General features: G+C 36.1%; 1 pseudogene; it reads right to left on the bottom strand.

The window, feature by feature from the left end:
* Window positions 1-12,564: 12,564 nt before the first annotated feature.
* Window positions 12,565-13,488, bottom strand: LOC137245932 (uncharacterized; annotated as a pseudogene).
* Window positions 13,489-14,144: the final 656 nt, after the last annotated feature.

The following is a 14,144-nucleotide window of genomic DNA, read 5'->3' as shown; positions in this document are numbered from 1 at the left end:
TTTTAAGAGGGAGTGGGCCATAGTTCTTTAGGTGGACACCTTTTCGAGATATCGCCATAAAGGTGGACCAGGGCTGACTCTGGAATTTATTTGTACGATATGGGTATCAAATGAAAGGTGTTAATGAGTATTTTAAAAGGAAGTGGGCCTTAGTTCTATAGGTGGACGCCTTTCCGGGATATCGTTATAAAGGTGGACCAGGGGTGACTCTAGAATTAGTTTGTACGATATGGGTACCAAATAAATGGTGTTAATGAGTATTTTAAAAGGGAGTGGGCCTTAGTTCTATAGGTGGACGCCTTTTCGGGATATCGTTATAAAGGTGGACCAGGGGTGACTTTAGAATTTGTTTGTACGATATGGGTATCAAATGAAAGCTGTTAATGAGTATTTTAAAAGGGAGTGGGCCTTAGTTCTATAGGTGGACGCCTTTTGGGGATATCGTTATAAAAGTGGACCAGGGGTGACTCTGGAATTTATTTGTATGATATGGGTATCAAATGAAAGGTGTTAATGAGTATTTTAAAAGGGAGTGGGTCCTAGTTCTATAGGTGTACGCCTTTTCGAGATATCGCCATAAAGGTGAACCAGGGGTGACTCTAGAATTTGTTTGTACGATATGGGTGTCAAATGAAAGGTGTTAATGAGTATTTTAAAAGGGAGTATGCCTTAGTTCTATAGGTGGACGCGTTTTCGAGATATCACCATAAAGGTGGACCAGGGGTGACTCTAGAATTTGTTTGTACGATATGGGTATCAAATGAAAGGTGTTAATGGATATTTTAAAAGGGAGTGGGCCTTATTTCTATAGGTGGCCGCCTTTTCGAGGGATCGCCATAAAGGTGGACCAGGGGTGACTCTAGAATGCGTTTGTACGATATGGGTATCAAATGAAAGGTGTTAATGAGTATTTTAAAAGGGAGTGAGCCTTAGTCTTATGGGTGGACGCCTTTTCGAGATATCGCCATAAAGGTGGACCAGGGGTGACTCTAGAATTTTTTTGTCCGATATGGGTATCAAATGAAAGGTGTTAATGAGTATTTTAAAAGGGAGTGGGTCCTAGTTCTATAGGTGGACGCCTTTTCGAGATATCGCCATAAAGGTGAACCAGGGGTGACTCTAGAATTTGTTTATACGATATGGGTATCAAATTAAAGGTATTAATGAGGGTTTTAAAAGGGAGTGGTGTTAGTTGTATATGTGAAGGCGTTTTCGAAATATCGACCAAAATGGGGACCAGGGTGACCCACACCATCATCTGCCGGGTACCGTTAATTTATTTATATATGTAATACCACGAACAGTATTCCTGCCAAGATTCCAAGGGTTTTTGATTTCGCCATGCAGAACTTTTTCATTTTCTTCTACTTAAAGTAGTAGATGTCACACCTATTTTACAAAGCTTTTTTTTAAAGTTATATTTTGCGTCAATAAACCAATCCAATTACCATATTTCGTCCCTTTTTTCGTATTTGTTATAGAATTATGGCATTTTTTCATTTTTCGTATTTTTCGATGTCGGAAAAGTGGGCGTGGTCATAGTCGGATTTCGGCCATTTTTTATACCAATACAAAGTGAGTTCAGATAAGTACGTGCACTAAGTTTAGTAAAGATATATCGATTTTTGCTCAAGTTATCGTGTTAACGGCCGAGCGGAAGGACAGACGGTCGACTGTGTATAAAAACTGAGCGTGGCTTCAACCGATTTCGCCCTTTTTCACAGAAAACAGTTAACGTCATAAAATCTATGCCCCTACCAAATTTCAAAAGGATTGGTTAATTTTTGTTCGACTTATGGCGTTAAAAGTATCCTAGACAAATTAAATGAAAAAGGGCGGAGCCACGCCCATTTTGAAATTTCATTTTATTTTTGTATTTTGTTGTACCATATCATAGGGTCACCCCTGCGATATCTCGAAACGGCGTCCACCTATGGAACTAAGGATTACTCCCTTTTAAAATACTCATTAACACCTTTCATTTGATACCCATATCGTACAAACGCATTCTAGAGTCAACCCTGATCCACCTTTATGGCTATATCCCTAAATGGCGTCCACCTATAGAACTATGGCCCACTTCCTCATAAAATACTCTTTAATGCCTTTCATTTGATACACATTCCAGGGTTTCCCTCGGTTCATTTTCCTACATGGTTATTTTCCCTTATGTTGTCACCATAGCTCTCAACTGAGTATGTAACGTTCGGTCACACGCGAACTTAACCTTCCTTACTTGTTTTTTTTAAATTTGACTTAAAAATTTTTTTTTTTTAAGTGGGCGTTGTCGTTCTCCGGTTTTGCTAATTTTTATTAGGCATACATATAGTAATAGGAGTAACGTTCCTGCCAAATTTCATCATGATATCTTCACCGACTCCCAAATTACCGCTTGCAAAACTTATAAATTACCTTCTTTTAAAAGTGGGCGGTGCCACGCCCATTGTCCAAAATTTTACTAATTTTCTATTTTGTGTTATAAGTTCAACTCACCTACCAGGTTTCATCGCTTTATCCGTCTTTGGTAACGAATTATCGGTTATAGTCCGATATAGTTCATTTCAAATAGCGATCTGGGATGAGTGCCCAGAAACCTACATACCAAATTTCAGCAAGATACCTCAAAATTTACTCAAGTTATCGTGTTAACGGACGGACGGACATGGCTCAATCAAATTTTTTTTCGATACTGATGATTTTGATATATGGAAGTCTATATATATCTCGATTCCTTTATACCTGTACAACCAACCGTTATCCAATCAAAGTTAATATACTCTGTGAGCTCTGCTCAACTGAGTATAAAAATACAAATCATCAGTCACCGTGCTACCACCTGGTATAGTTCCGCCATAGCCAGAACATAACTTTTTTTCTTGTAGAGGAGACGACAGCTGAATATTTTGCAATTGTATACGTGAATGCGTTGCATGCCAACCTAATATAAACGCACGCAAGTAATCATTGTAAATTTTACCAAGTTAGCGCAACTAACAGCTGATCGGTGAAAATTCGCACATTCACACGCACAGTTCTCGACTCAATTTCAAAAAAAAACTTTAGATTATTTAGCTTAAATTTTAAAGCGAGATAAACCTTACCAATTGATGTATAAATAGAATAATTAAGGCGTATTTGTTGTTATTAAAAAAAGCTTTTTATTTATATTAAAATTTTTACCATTTTTTTTTCAACTTTAATTTAATAATTTCATGCGTTTTTAAAGCATTTTCGTGCATTGAAATACAACCATGTGCATATACGTTTTGACATTAAATTTCATAATCGTTCGTGTTTGCCATTCTCATTGTTTCTAAATTCGTAAACAAGGGCTGCAGTTATTCGTTGTGATTTTTCGAAAAAATGTATTATTTTTGTGAAATTTTACACTTAATCTGTGGTATTGTGGTGGTCAGAAAGGTTTTATGCAAAAATACTTTGGCTTACAACGCGACAATGTATTTCGTAAGGTCGAAGTACTTATAAGTGTATGTATTTGATGTGGAAGCTTGCATTTGAGAACACGGTTGCCACCTCAGTCCATTTGGACAAAAATGGTCCTTTTCAACCCCATATGGTCCGATGGTCCTTTTTTTCAATTTTGGTTCTTGTTCGGCACGGATTTGGTACTTTTTTTCTTTTTCACTGAAACAAAAATTCAAAATACTTCTAATAAAATTTTCGGCAAATCTATTACCCACACATAATTTTCAATTTACTTCTGTAAACCCATTATGTACATGTAGCTTAAGTTATTAGAAGTTAAGCAACCCTTTTTTTAAATGTTGTAAAACTATCGATATGAAAAAAAGGGCAACCTTGAAAATAAATATGGTGGCCGGCACTTCCGGTAAATCTAAAGACTAGAAAAGGCGTGTTTCAACTTAATCATTAAACATCGTATAAAATAATTGAAATACCTAAACAATTTACACTTCAATGGAATTCTTACCACGAAAATTGCTCTATCTATAAAATGTAGCAGAACAACGACATTTCACCCGGTAGATAATTTAGGCAAGGCAATAAAAATGGAAGTGTTGAATGTTCGGGCAAACACATTGTCATTAATTTTTGATGAAACAACGGACTTATCAGAAAAAATTCTTGTTTTAGTGGTTAGATATTTCGATCGGTACTCAGTTATTACACAGTTGAAACTTTTAAGACGCTTCGTTTTTAGTCTGAGTTCCAACTCACACTTACTGAATCTAGACTCTGGTATGAAGTTTAAACTGTTAGGGAAAAAGTAAACATCTATAAAAATAGCATTAACCCCACTGCTTAGTTTTATTTACGATTTACTGAGTTTGCCACAACGCAAATTTTTTAACCGTTCTGTAATAAAACCTAACTGCGCTATGCACTTTATTCCATTGCAATCAAGCAAAACTAGATTCACAACGTTTGGTTGGTGAAAGACATAGACTAATCCTATAAATGTGAATATATACTTAATACCTAAAGGTGCACTTTATTTTTGTTTGTGCAGTTTGAATTAAAACCAAGTTTCTACTTTATTAAAATTTTATATATTAAACCATTGAAATATCCCAATTGTTTGTATACCAATAAAAAATCTAAAATTTGGTCCTTTTTTTTTGAGATCTGGTCTTTTTTTCGATGCATTTTGGTCCTAAATGAAAACATGGTGTGGCAACCGTGTTTGAGAACGCATGTGACAAGGTTGCATTTTTCAGAACAAATTTTTTTTTAAATAATGAAATAGTAGTATGGAAGCGACAGCCATAGTAGTAGACATGTATGTGAATATTAGCAAAGTTTGAAAAACAAAGCATTTTTTCTTTGAAAATAATCAAAAGCAAGATGCACACGAGGCGTATCTTCATAGACGCGTATTGGGTACAGCATAAGAAACCTTGAGGCGTAGAAAATCGCAGATGCATTCCATATTTTGTACGCGTCTACGAAGCTATGTCTCGTGTGTATCTTGCCTAAGTTTAGCTTCTTACGAGATCCAACATATTTAATTAATAATGATATATAACACGTGAAGCAACTAAGCTTAAGGTGACTTTTGAGTCGTTTTGGCACTTGCGTTGCGTCTACATCTGACTTTGAACACACGCGCTTTAATTGCTTCAATCTATAAGCAACGCACCGCCAGCGTCAAAGCAAAACACAAATAATTAAAAACTTAGGGTTCTTCTTGAAGTTTCCTGGATGAACTTTTCTTCTTGAAGTTTTCCTTGAAAAATATAAGAATTTCTATCGCCGTTCAACTAAGTAAAAAACATAATTTTGTATTCATGTCGATTTCGTGATCGATCAGGAGAAACGGTGGAACATATCCTCCTGGAACGCGACACAATCTGATGAGGGCACAATAGATCAACGGTCGCAGTGCAATCCCCAATAAATTTTCTGTCTATCTTCATGTTATAAAAATAGCTGTATTTCATTTTTCCTCATGTGACAGGGGAAATTTTAACGTCCATTATTTTAAAGTAACCCTTATTTGACGAATCACTGAACGATTTCTTTCAAATAAAGTGTTTGTTAGCGTTCACCGAAGATGGTGAAAACGGCCCCTGGAATTGTTATCTTATACTGTTTTCACACAGAAACTTAATGATCTCATTTCACCTTCTAATGAAATCGTAAATTTTTTGCTTTCACACAGAAGTAACTGCTCGATTAGTATGAATGATGAAATGTCAAGCGAATAAAATGACAATGCTATATGACAGACAATCATGACGGAACGATACAAGGTGGCAGCATGGTGACATACCTACATACATAAATAAGAATTCCATGTACTTTGTTTTTGTAAATTCGATGGACAAATGTCAAAATCGTACTGCGCCGGAAGTTGATGTATCAAATCAAATACAAAAAGGTTATAATCAGCTGTTCGATGCGGCCACCTTGTATCGTTCCGCCATGCAGACAATGACATTTACTTTGACAAATGACATTTTTAAGCACTGAACACACCAAAAACTAAGAAGCGGAACGCTGCCAGCAGAGTTGCATGGTGCTTTTGACTTCATTAGGCATTCGATTAGCTACTAATGAAATAATTATGAATTCGAATTTTGTAGGGAAGATTGAGCTCAATAAGCGTCTTAATGTAGAAAACTGCTTTTATTATTCAACAAGTAAGGAAGGCTAAGTTCGGGTGTAACCGAACATTAAATACTCAGTTGAGAGCTGTGGAGACAAAGTAAGGGAAAATCACCATATTGTAAAAAGAACCTAGGGTAACCCTGGAATGTGTTTGTATGACATGTGTATCAAATGGAAGGTATTGAAGAGTATTTTAAGAGGAAGTGGACCATAGTTCTATAGATGGACGCCATTTAGGAATATCGCCATAAAGGTGGACCAGGCCTGACTCTAGAATTTGTTTGTACGATATGGGTATCAAATGAAATGTGTTAATGATAATTTTAAAAGGGAGTGGGCCTAAGTTCTATAGGTGGACGCCTTTTCGGGATATCGCCATAAAGGTGGACCAGGGGTGACTCTAGAATTTACTTTGTACGATATGGGTATCAAATGAAAGGTATTAATGAGTATTTTAAAAGGGCGTGGGCCTAAGTTCTATAGATGGACGCCGTTTCGAGATATCGCCATAAAGGTGGACAAGGGGTGACTCTAGAATTTATTTTGTACGATATGGGTATCAAATGAAAGGTATTAATGAGTATTTTAAAAGGGCGTGGGCCTAAGTTCTATAGATGGACGCCGTTTCGAGATATCGCCATAAAGATGGATCAGGGGTGACTCTAGAATTTGTTTGTACGATATGAGTATCAAATGAAAGGTGCTAATGAGTATTTTAAGAGGGCGTGGGCCTTAGTTCTATATGTGGACGCCTTTTCGAGATATCGCCAAAAAAGGTGGACCAGGGGTGACTCTAGAATTTGTTTGTACTATATGGGTATCAAATGAAAGGTGTTAATGAGTATTTTGAAAGGGAGTAGGCCTTAGTTCTATAGGTGGACGCCTTTTCGGAATATCGTTATAAAAGTGGACCAGGGTTGACTTTAGAACGCGTTTGTACAATATGGGTATCAAACGAAAGGTGTTAATAAGTGTTTTAAAACGGAGTGGGCCTTAGTTCTATAGGTGGACGCCTTTTCGGAATATCGTTATAAAAGTTGACCAGGGGTGACTCTAGAATGCGTTTGTGCAATATGGGTATCAAATGAAAGGTGTTAATGTGTATTTTAAAAGGGCGTGGGCCTTAGTTCTATAGGTGGACGCCTTTTCGAGATATCGCCATAAAGGTGGACCAGGGGTGACTCTAGAATTTGTTTGTACGATATGGGTATCAAATGAAAGGTGTTAATGAGTATTTTGAAAGGGAGTGGGCCTTAGTTCTATAGGTGGACGCCTTTTCGGAATATCGTTATAAAAGTGGACCAGGGTTGACTCTAGAATGCGTTTGTACAATATGGGTATCAAACGAAAGGTGTTAATAAGTGTTTTAAAAGGGAGTGGGCCTTAGTTCTATAGGTGGACGCCTTTTCGGAATATCGTTATAAAAGTGGACCAGGGGTGACTCTAGAATGCGTTTGTACTATATGGGTATCAAATGAAAGGTGTTAATGAGTATTTTGAAAGGGAGTGGGCCTTAGTTCTATAGGTGGACGCCTTTTCGGAATATCGTTATAAAAGTGGACCAGGGGTGACTCTAGAATGCGTTTGTACAACATGGGTATGAAATGAAAGGTGTTAATGTGTATTTTAAAAGGGCGTGGGCCTTAGTTCTATAGGTGGACGCCTTTTCGAGATATCGCCATAAAGGTGGACCAGGGGTGACTCTAGAATTTGTTTGTACGATATGGGTATCAAATGAAAGGTGTTAATGAGTATTTTGAAAGGGAGTGGGCCTTAGTTCTATAGGTGGACGCCTTTTTGGAATATCGTTATAAAAGTGGACCAGGGGTGACTCTAGAATGCGTTTGTACAATATGGGTATCAAATGAAAGGTGTTAATGTGTATTTTAAAAGGGCGTGGGCCTTAGTTCTATAGGTGGACGCCTTTTCGAAATATCGCCATAAAGGTGGACCAGGGGTGACTCTAGAATTTGTTTGTACTATATGGGTATCAAATGAAAGGTGTTAATGAGTATTTTGAAAGGGAGTGGGCCTTAGTTCTATAGGTGGACGCCTTTTCGGAATATCGTTATAAAAGTGGACCAGGGTTGACTCTAGAATGCGTTTGTACAATATGGGTATCAAACGAAAGGTGTTAATAAGTGTTTTAAAAGGGAGTGGGCCTTAGTTCTATAGGTGGACACCTTTTCGGAATATCGTTATAAAATTGGACCAGGGGTGACTCTAGAATGCGTTTGTATAATATGGGTATCAAATGAAAGGTGTTAATGAGTATTTTAAAAGGGCGTGGACCTTAGTTCTATAGGTGGACGCCTTTTCGAGATATCGCCATAAAGGTGGACCAGGGGTGACTCTAGAATTTGTTTGTACGATATGGGTATCAAATTCAAGGTATTAATGAGGGTTTTAAAAGGGAGTGGCCCTTAGTTGTATATGTGAAGGCGTTTTCGAGATATCGACTAAAATGTGGACCAGGGTGATCCAGAACATCATCTGTCGGGTACCGCTAATTTATTTATATATGTAATACCACGAACAGTATTCCTTCCAAGATTCCAAGGGCTTTTGATTTCGCCCTGCAGAACTTTTTCATTCTCTTCTACTTAATATGGTAGGTGTCACACACATTTTACAAAGTTTTTTCTAAAGTTATATTTTGCGGCAACAAACCAATCCAATTACCATGTTTCATCCCTTTTTTCGTATTTGGAATAGAATTATGGCATTTTTTTCATTTTTCGTAATTTTCGATATCGAAAAAGTGGGCGTGGTCATAGTCGGATTTCGACCATTTTTTACACCAATACAAAGTGAGTTCAGGTAAGTACGTGAACTGAGTTTAGTAAAGATATATCGATTTTTGCTCAAGTTATCGTGTTAACGGCCGAGCGGAAGGACAGACGGTCGACTGTGTATAAAAACCGGGCGTGGCTTCAACCGATTTCACCCTTTTTCACAGAAAACAGTTATCGTCCTAGAATCTAAGCCTCTACCAAATTTCACAAGGATTGGTAAATTTTTGTTCGACTTATGGCATTAAAAGTATCCTAGACAAATTAAATAAAAAAGGGCGGAGCCACGCCCATTTTGAAATTTTCTTTTATTTTTGTATTTTGTTGCACCATATCATTACTGGAGTTGAATGTTGACTTAATTTACTTATATACTGTACAGACATTAACTTTTCTTTTAAAATTTGAATTAAAAAAAAAAAAAATTTTAAAAAGTGGGCGTGGTTGTTCTCCGATTTTGCTAATTTTTATTAAGCAGGCATATAGTAATAAGTGTAACGTTCCTGCCAAATTTCATCATTTTATCTTCAACGACTGCCAAATTACAGCTTGCAAAACTTCTAAATTACCTTCTTTTAAAAGTGGGCGGTGCCACGCCCATTGTCTAAAATTTTACTGATTTTATATTCTGCGTCATAAGTTCAACTCACCTACCAAGTTTCATCGCTTTATCCGTATTTGGTAAGGAATTATCGCACTTTTTCGATTTCTCGAAATTTTCGATATCGAAAAAGTGGGCGTGGTTATTGTCCGATATCGTTCATTTTAAATAGCGATCTGAGATGAGTGCCCAGGAACCTACATACCAAATTTCATCAAGATACCTCCAAATTTACTCAAGTTATCGTGTTAACGGACAGAGGACGGACGGACGGACGGACGGACGAACATGGCTCAATCGAATTTTTTTTCGATACTGATGATTTTGATATATGGAAGTCTATATCTATCTCGATTCCTTTATACCTGTACAACCAACCGTTATCCAATCAAAGTTAATATACTCTTTGAGCTCTGCTCAACTGAGTATAAAAAGGAGTGGGCCTTAGTTCTATATGTGGACGCCTTTTCGAGATATCGCCATAAACGTGGACCAGGGGTGACTCTAGAATTTGTTTGTACGATATGGGTATCAAATGAAAGGTGTTAATGAGTATTTTAAAAAGAAGTGGGCCTTTGTTCTATATGTGGACGCCTTTTCGAGATATCGCCATAAACGTGGACCAGGGGTGACTCTAGAATTTGTTTGTACGATATGGGTATCAAATGAAAGGTGTTAATGAGTATTTTAAAAGGGCGTGGGCCTTAGTTCTTAAGGTGGACGCCTTTTCGAAATATCGCCATAAAGGTGGACCAGGGGCGACTCTAGAATGTGTTTGTACGATATGGGTATCAAATTAAAGGTATTAATGAGGGTTTTAAAAGGGAGTGGCCCTTAGTTGTATATGTGAAGGCGTTTTCGAGATATCGACCAAAATGTGGACCAGGGTGATCCAGAGCATCATCTGTCGGGTACCGCTAATTTATTTATATATGTAATACCACGAACAGTATTCCTTCCAAGATTCCAAGGGCTTTTGATTTCGCCCTGCAAAACTTTTTCATTTTCTTCTACTTAATATGGTAGGTGTCACACCCATTTTACCAAGTTTTTTTCTAAAGTTATATTTTGCGTCAATAGACCAATACAATTACCATGTTTTATCCCTTTTTTCGTATTTGGTATATAATTATGGCATTTTTTTCATTTTTCGTAATTTTCGATATCGAAAAAGTGGGCGTGGTCATAGTCGGATTTCGGCCATTTTTGCACCAATACAAAGTGAGTTCAGATAAGTACGTCAACTGAGTTTAGTAAAGATATATCGATTTTTGCTCAAGTTATCGTGTTAACGGCCGAGCGGAAGGACAGACGGTCGACTGTGTATAAAAACTGGGCGTGGCTTCAAACCGATTTCGCCCTTTTTCACAGAAAACAGTTATCGTCCTAGAATCTAAGCCTCTACCAAATTTCACAAGGATTGGTAAATTTTTGTTCGACTTATGGCATTAAAAGTATCCTAGACAAATTAAATGAAAAAGGGCGGAGCCACGCCCATTTTGAAATTTTGTTTTATTTTTGTATTTTGTTGCACCATATCATTACTGGAGTTGAAGTTTGACTTTATTTACTTATATACTGTAAAGATATTAACTTTTCTTTTAAAATTTGAATTAAAAAAAAAAAAATTTTAAAAAGTGGGCGTTCTCCGATTTTGCTAATTTTTACAGCTTGCAAAACTTCTAAATTACCTTCTTTTAAAAGTGGGCGGTGCCACGCCCATTGTCCAAAATTTTACTAGTTTTCTATTCTGCGTCATAAGTTCAACTCACCTATCCTGTTTCATCGCTTTATCCGTATTTGGTAAGGAATTATCGCACTTTTTCGATTTTTCGAAATTTTCGATATCGAAAAAGTGGGCGTGGTTATTGTCCGATATCGTTCATTTTAAATAGCGATCTGAGATGAGTGCCCAGGAACCTACATACCAAATTTCATCAAGATACCTCCAAATTTACTCAGGTTATCGTGTTAACGGACAGACGGACGGACGGACGGACATGGCTCAATCGAATTTTTTTTCGATACTGATGATTTTGATATATGGAAGTCTATATCTATCTCGATTCCTTTATACCTGTACAACCAACCGTTATCCAATCAAAGTTAATATACTCTGTGAGCTCTGCTCAACTGAGTATAATAAGCCGTCTGTGTGAAAACAGCATTATATAGCCAAAGAAAGTTATGCATAAGCAAAATTTAGTCAGCACAAAACGAATAGTTAGAGAAAATTTAAAATATAATGCATATGTATTAAATGCATGCAATTTATGAAATCATTTTTATTATATAAAATTAGTTTGACATATCAGATTTGTCAATATTATATTAGTCCTGCTAATTTTAACACATTTATAACATTCAAGAAGAACATTTAAGAAGTAAGAAACATGACTAATGCTTACATTAATACGTGTTATATTTATTTTCATTGAGGAATAAGTTCGTAAAAATAAAAAGCACAGAAAGTGCATGTGAAGCTCCATAGATAAAATGAGTAATAAAAGGAACATTGGTTAATATATTACATTTTTAAATCTCCTGCTAAAAAAGGAGCAAAACCTAACTACCTTTTTTCATTTTCGTACTTAACTACACTCCATTTTGTGATTCAAGATTTCGGGCAAATTTTGAAAAAACTCTGAACATCAATTCCTTCATTATATGACATTCGACTGCCTAGTCCACTGCCTTCCACTCTATTCGCAACATAACGATGGTTTAATATAGAAAAGGCGTATCTACACTTTTCGTTACTTTTCAGGAGAAGGACAAAACTGAATAAAACCTTAAAAACCTAAGATGCAAAAAACAATTCTATTGCAACTTTTATTCGAAAAAAGGTAACAAATTCAATTCTGGCATAATTTTGTTATTATTTTTAAGTTCTTTGAAGTTATTTGAGATCGGGCTTTTTGTTATTATTTTTCTTGAAAATAAATTTAAGTTAGGACTTTTTGTTGTAAGTTAAAATTAGGACAAACTAATATAATAATTCATGCTTGAAGTAAAATAAATAAATAATTAAAACTAAAATACATATTTCAAGGCAGATGTTATTATAATGAAAACAAATTAGGTTTTATAAGGTAAATTATCATAAAAATGGTGGCAATCTGCTGGAAGAAATTATTTTAGATCTTGCAAATGGTCCCACTTTTTTAGATATGGCTATTTTCTCTTTATAAAGACAATCGGGGGACACGTTTTCAATCGGAAACTTCGATCTCTGTGGGAGTAACTGATATTCATTTGTTACATTTGTTTTAAAATAAATTGATCCTGACGAGTCATACGCCAAGGCTCGAAGCATGCTTACTGTATGATCTCCAATGCCCCTGCCTGTAATTTAAGAAAAGCTTAAGTACATATATATATCTAAAGAGTTGTTTCAGTGTGCAATATTCACCTGGTCGTATTGATGTGTATATCTTTGAAATATTTTCGAAATTTAAAAAATAATCATAAAGCAAATGGTGCGCTTGTAGAGGTGCTGGAACTTTGAACAAATTGAGACGGCAAGTTTATTTGTTTTTTATTTATTTTTTTCTCTATAAGGGAATGCGTTGCATCACATTCCATTTGCGTATGACCACTTATTAAAAACTTCTGTTCAATTGTTATTTCGGTTTCCTTTGAAAAATTCAACAAGGCGTTAGACAAAACAGTATTACGATTTTGGTGAAAGCAACCATCCGAGTAAATAATAATGTGATGGGTTTCAGGCGATCGAGCATGGAAATTCCTTAAGTGCTTAATAATACATGTAGCAAAAACGGAAGAGACTAAATTTCCATCTGTTTCGTCCCACACATAATTATCTGATTCATGCGTTACAATATTATAGACAGTAAAGTTATGTAGATGAAGCTTCATTTTATAATATGCAGCACTCCAGTTTAGTTGAGGCACTAATTTAACTGCCTGCACATCCATACAGAATACTGCACATAGTCCGGGTTCAGCATTTTTGATATCGTTTTGCTTTTCTATACGCATTTTTTCGATTTCTTCTCTATGTTTTTCGTATTGCTCATCGGAAACATTATTAACTTTATGTGATACGCATAAATTGCACTGATCTTTTCTTGGCTTAAAAATAGAATAATTTAATTCCTTTATTAATTGCGTAAATATTGGGTACGAAAATTTTAGGCCTCCATTTTCTTTTTCGGATTCACACTCGTTGACATAAAGCTTGTAAATCTCCTGATATGAGAAAAAATCCGATTCGAAGTAAAACTTTTTGCTAAATTTTCGACAATAATGTGACTCCATTTTTGGCAACTCCTCTAGCCATTTTTTTAAAAAGTCATGTCGGTTTTTGTTGCGCTGACCTATAACCCCTAGTGTTGAATAAAACATTTCACGGCACACTTGTAATCGCTTTGAATTATGACTCAAGAAATATGATATGGACTGATTCCGTCTCGAATTTTCAGAGGTTTTCCTTTTTGTTTCAGAAAAGCTTGTAAGACCTGCAAAATACTGCCTCTTTTGCTCCCAAGACATGTCCAAAAACAAACTAAACATTTCTTTTCGCGTGGACTCATTAAACGTCGAACACTTTCTCACCGCACTTTTTACACAAAATCGTGATGAACATGGCTCTCCTAATTGCCGAGAAGGTTTTTGACAAAGTTCTTTGTTTGATA

This window comes from Eurosta solidaginis, chromosome 3, assembly GCF_040869045.1.
Source record: "Eurosta solidaginis isolate ZX-2024a chromosome 3, ASM4086904v1, whole genome shotgun sequence".
In the NCBI taxonomy this organism is placed as follows: Eukaryota; Metazoa; Arthropoda; class Insecta; order Diptera; family Tephritidae; genus Eurosta; species Eurosta solidaginis.
The sequence above is the reverse complement of the archived record's forward strand: the minus strand, read 5'-3'. Positions and strand labels throughout refer to the sequence as shown.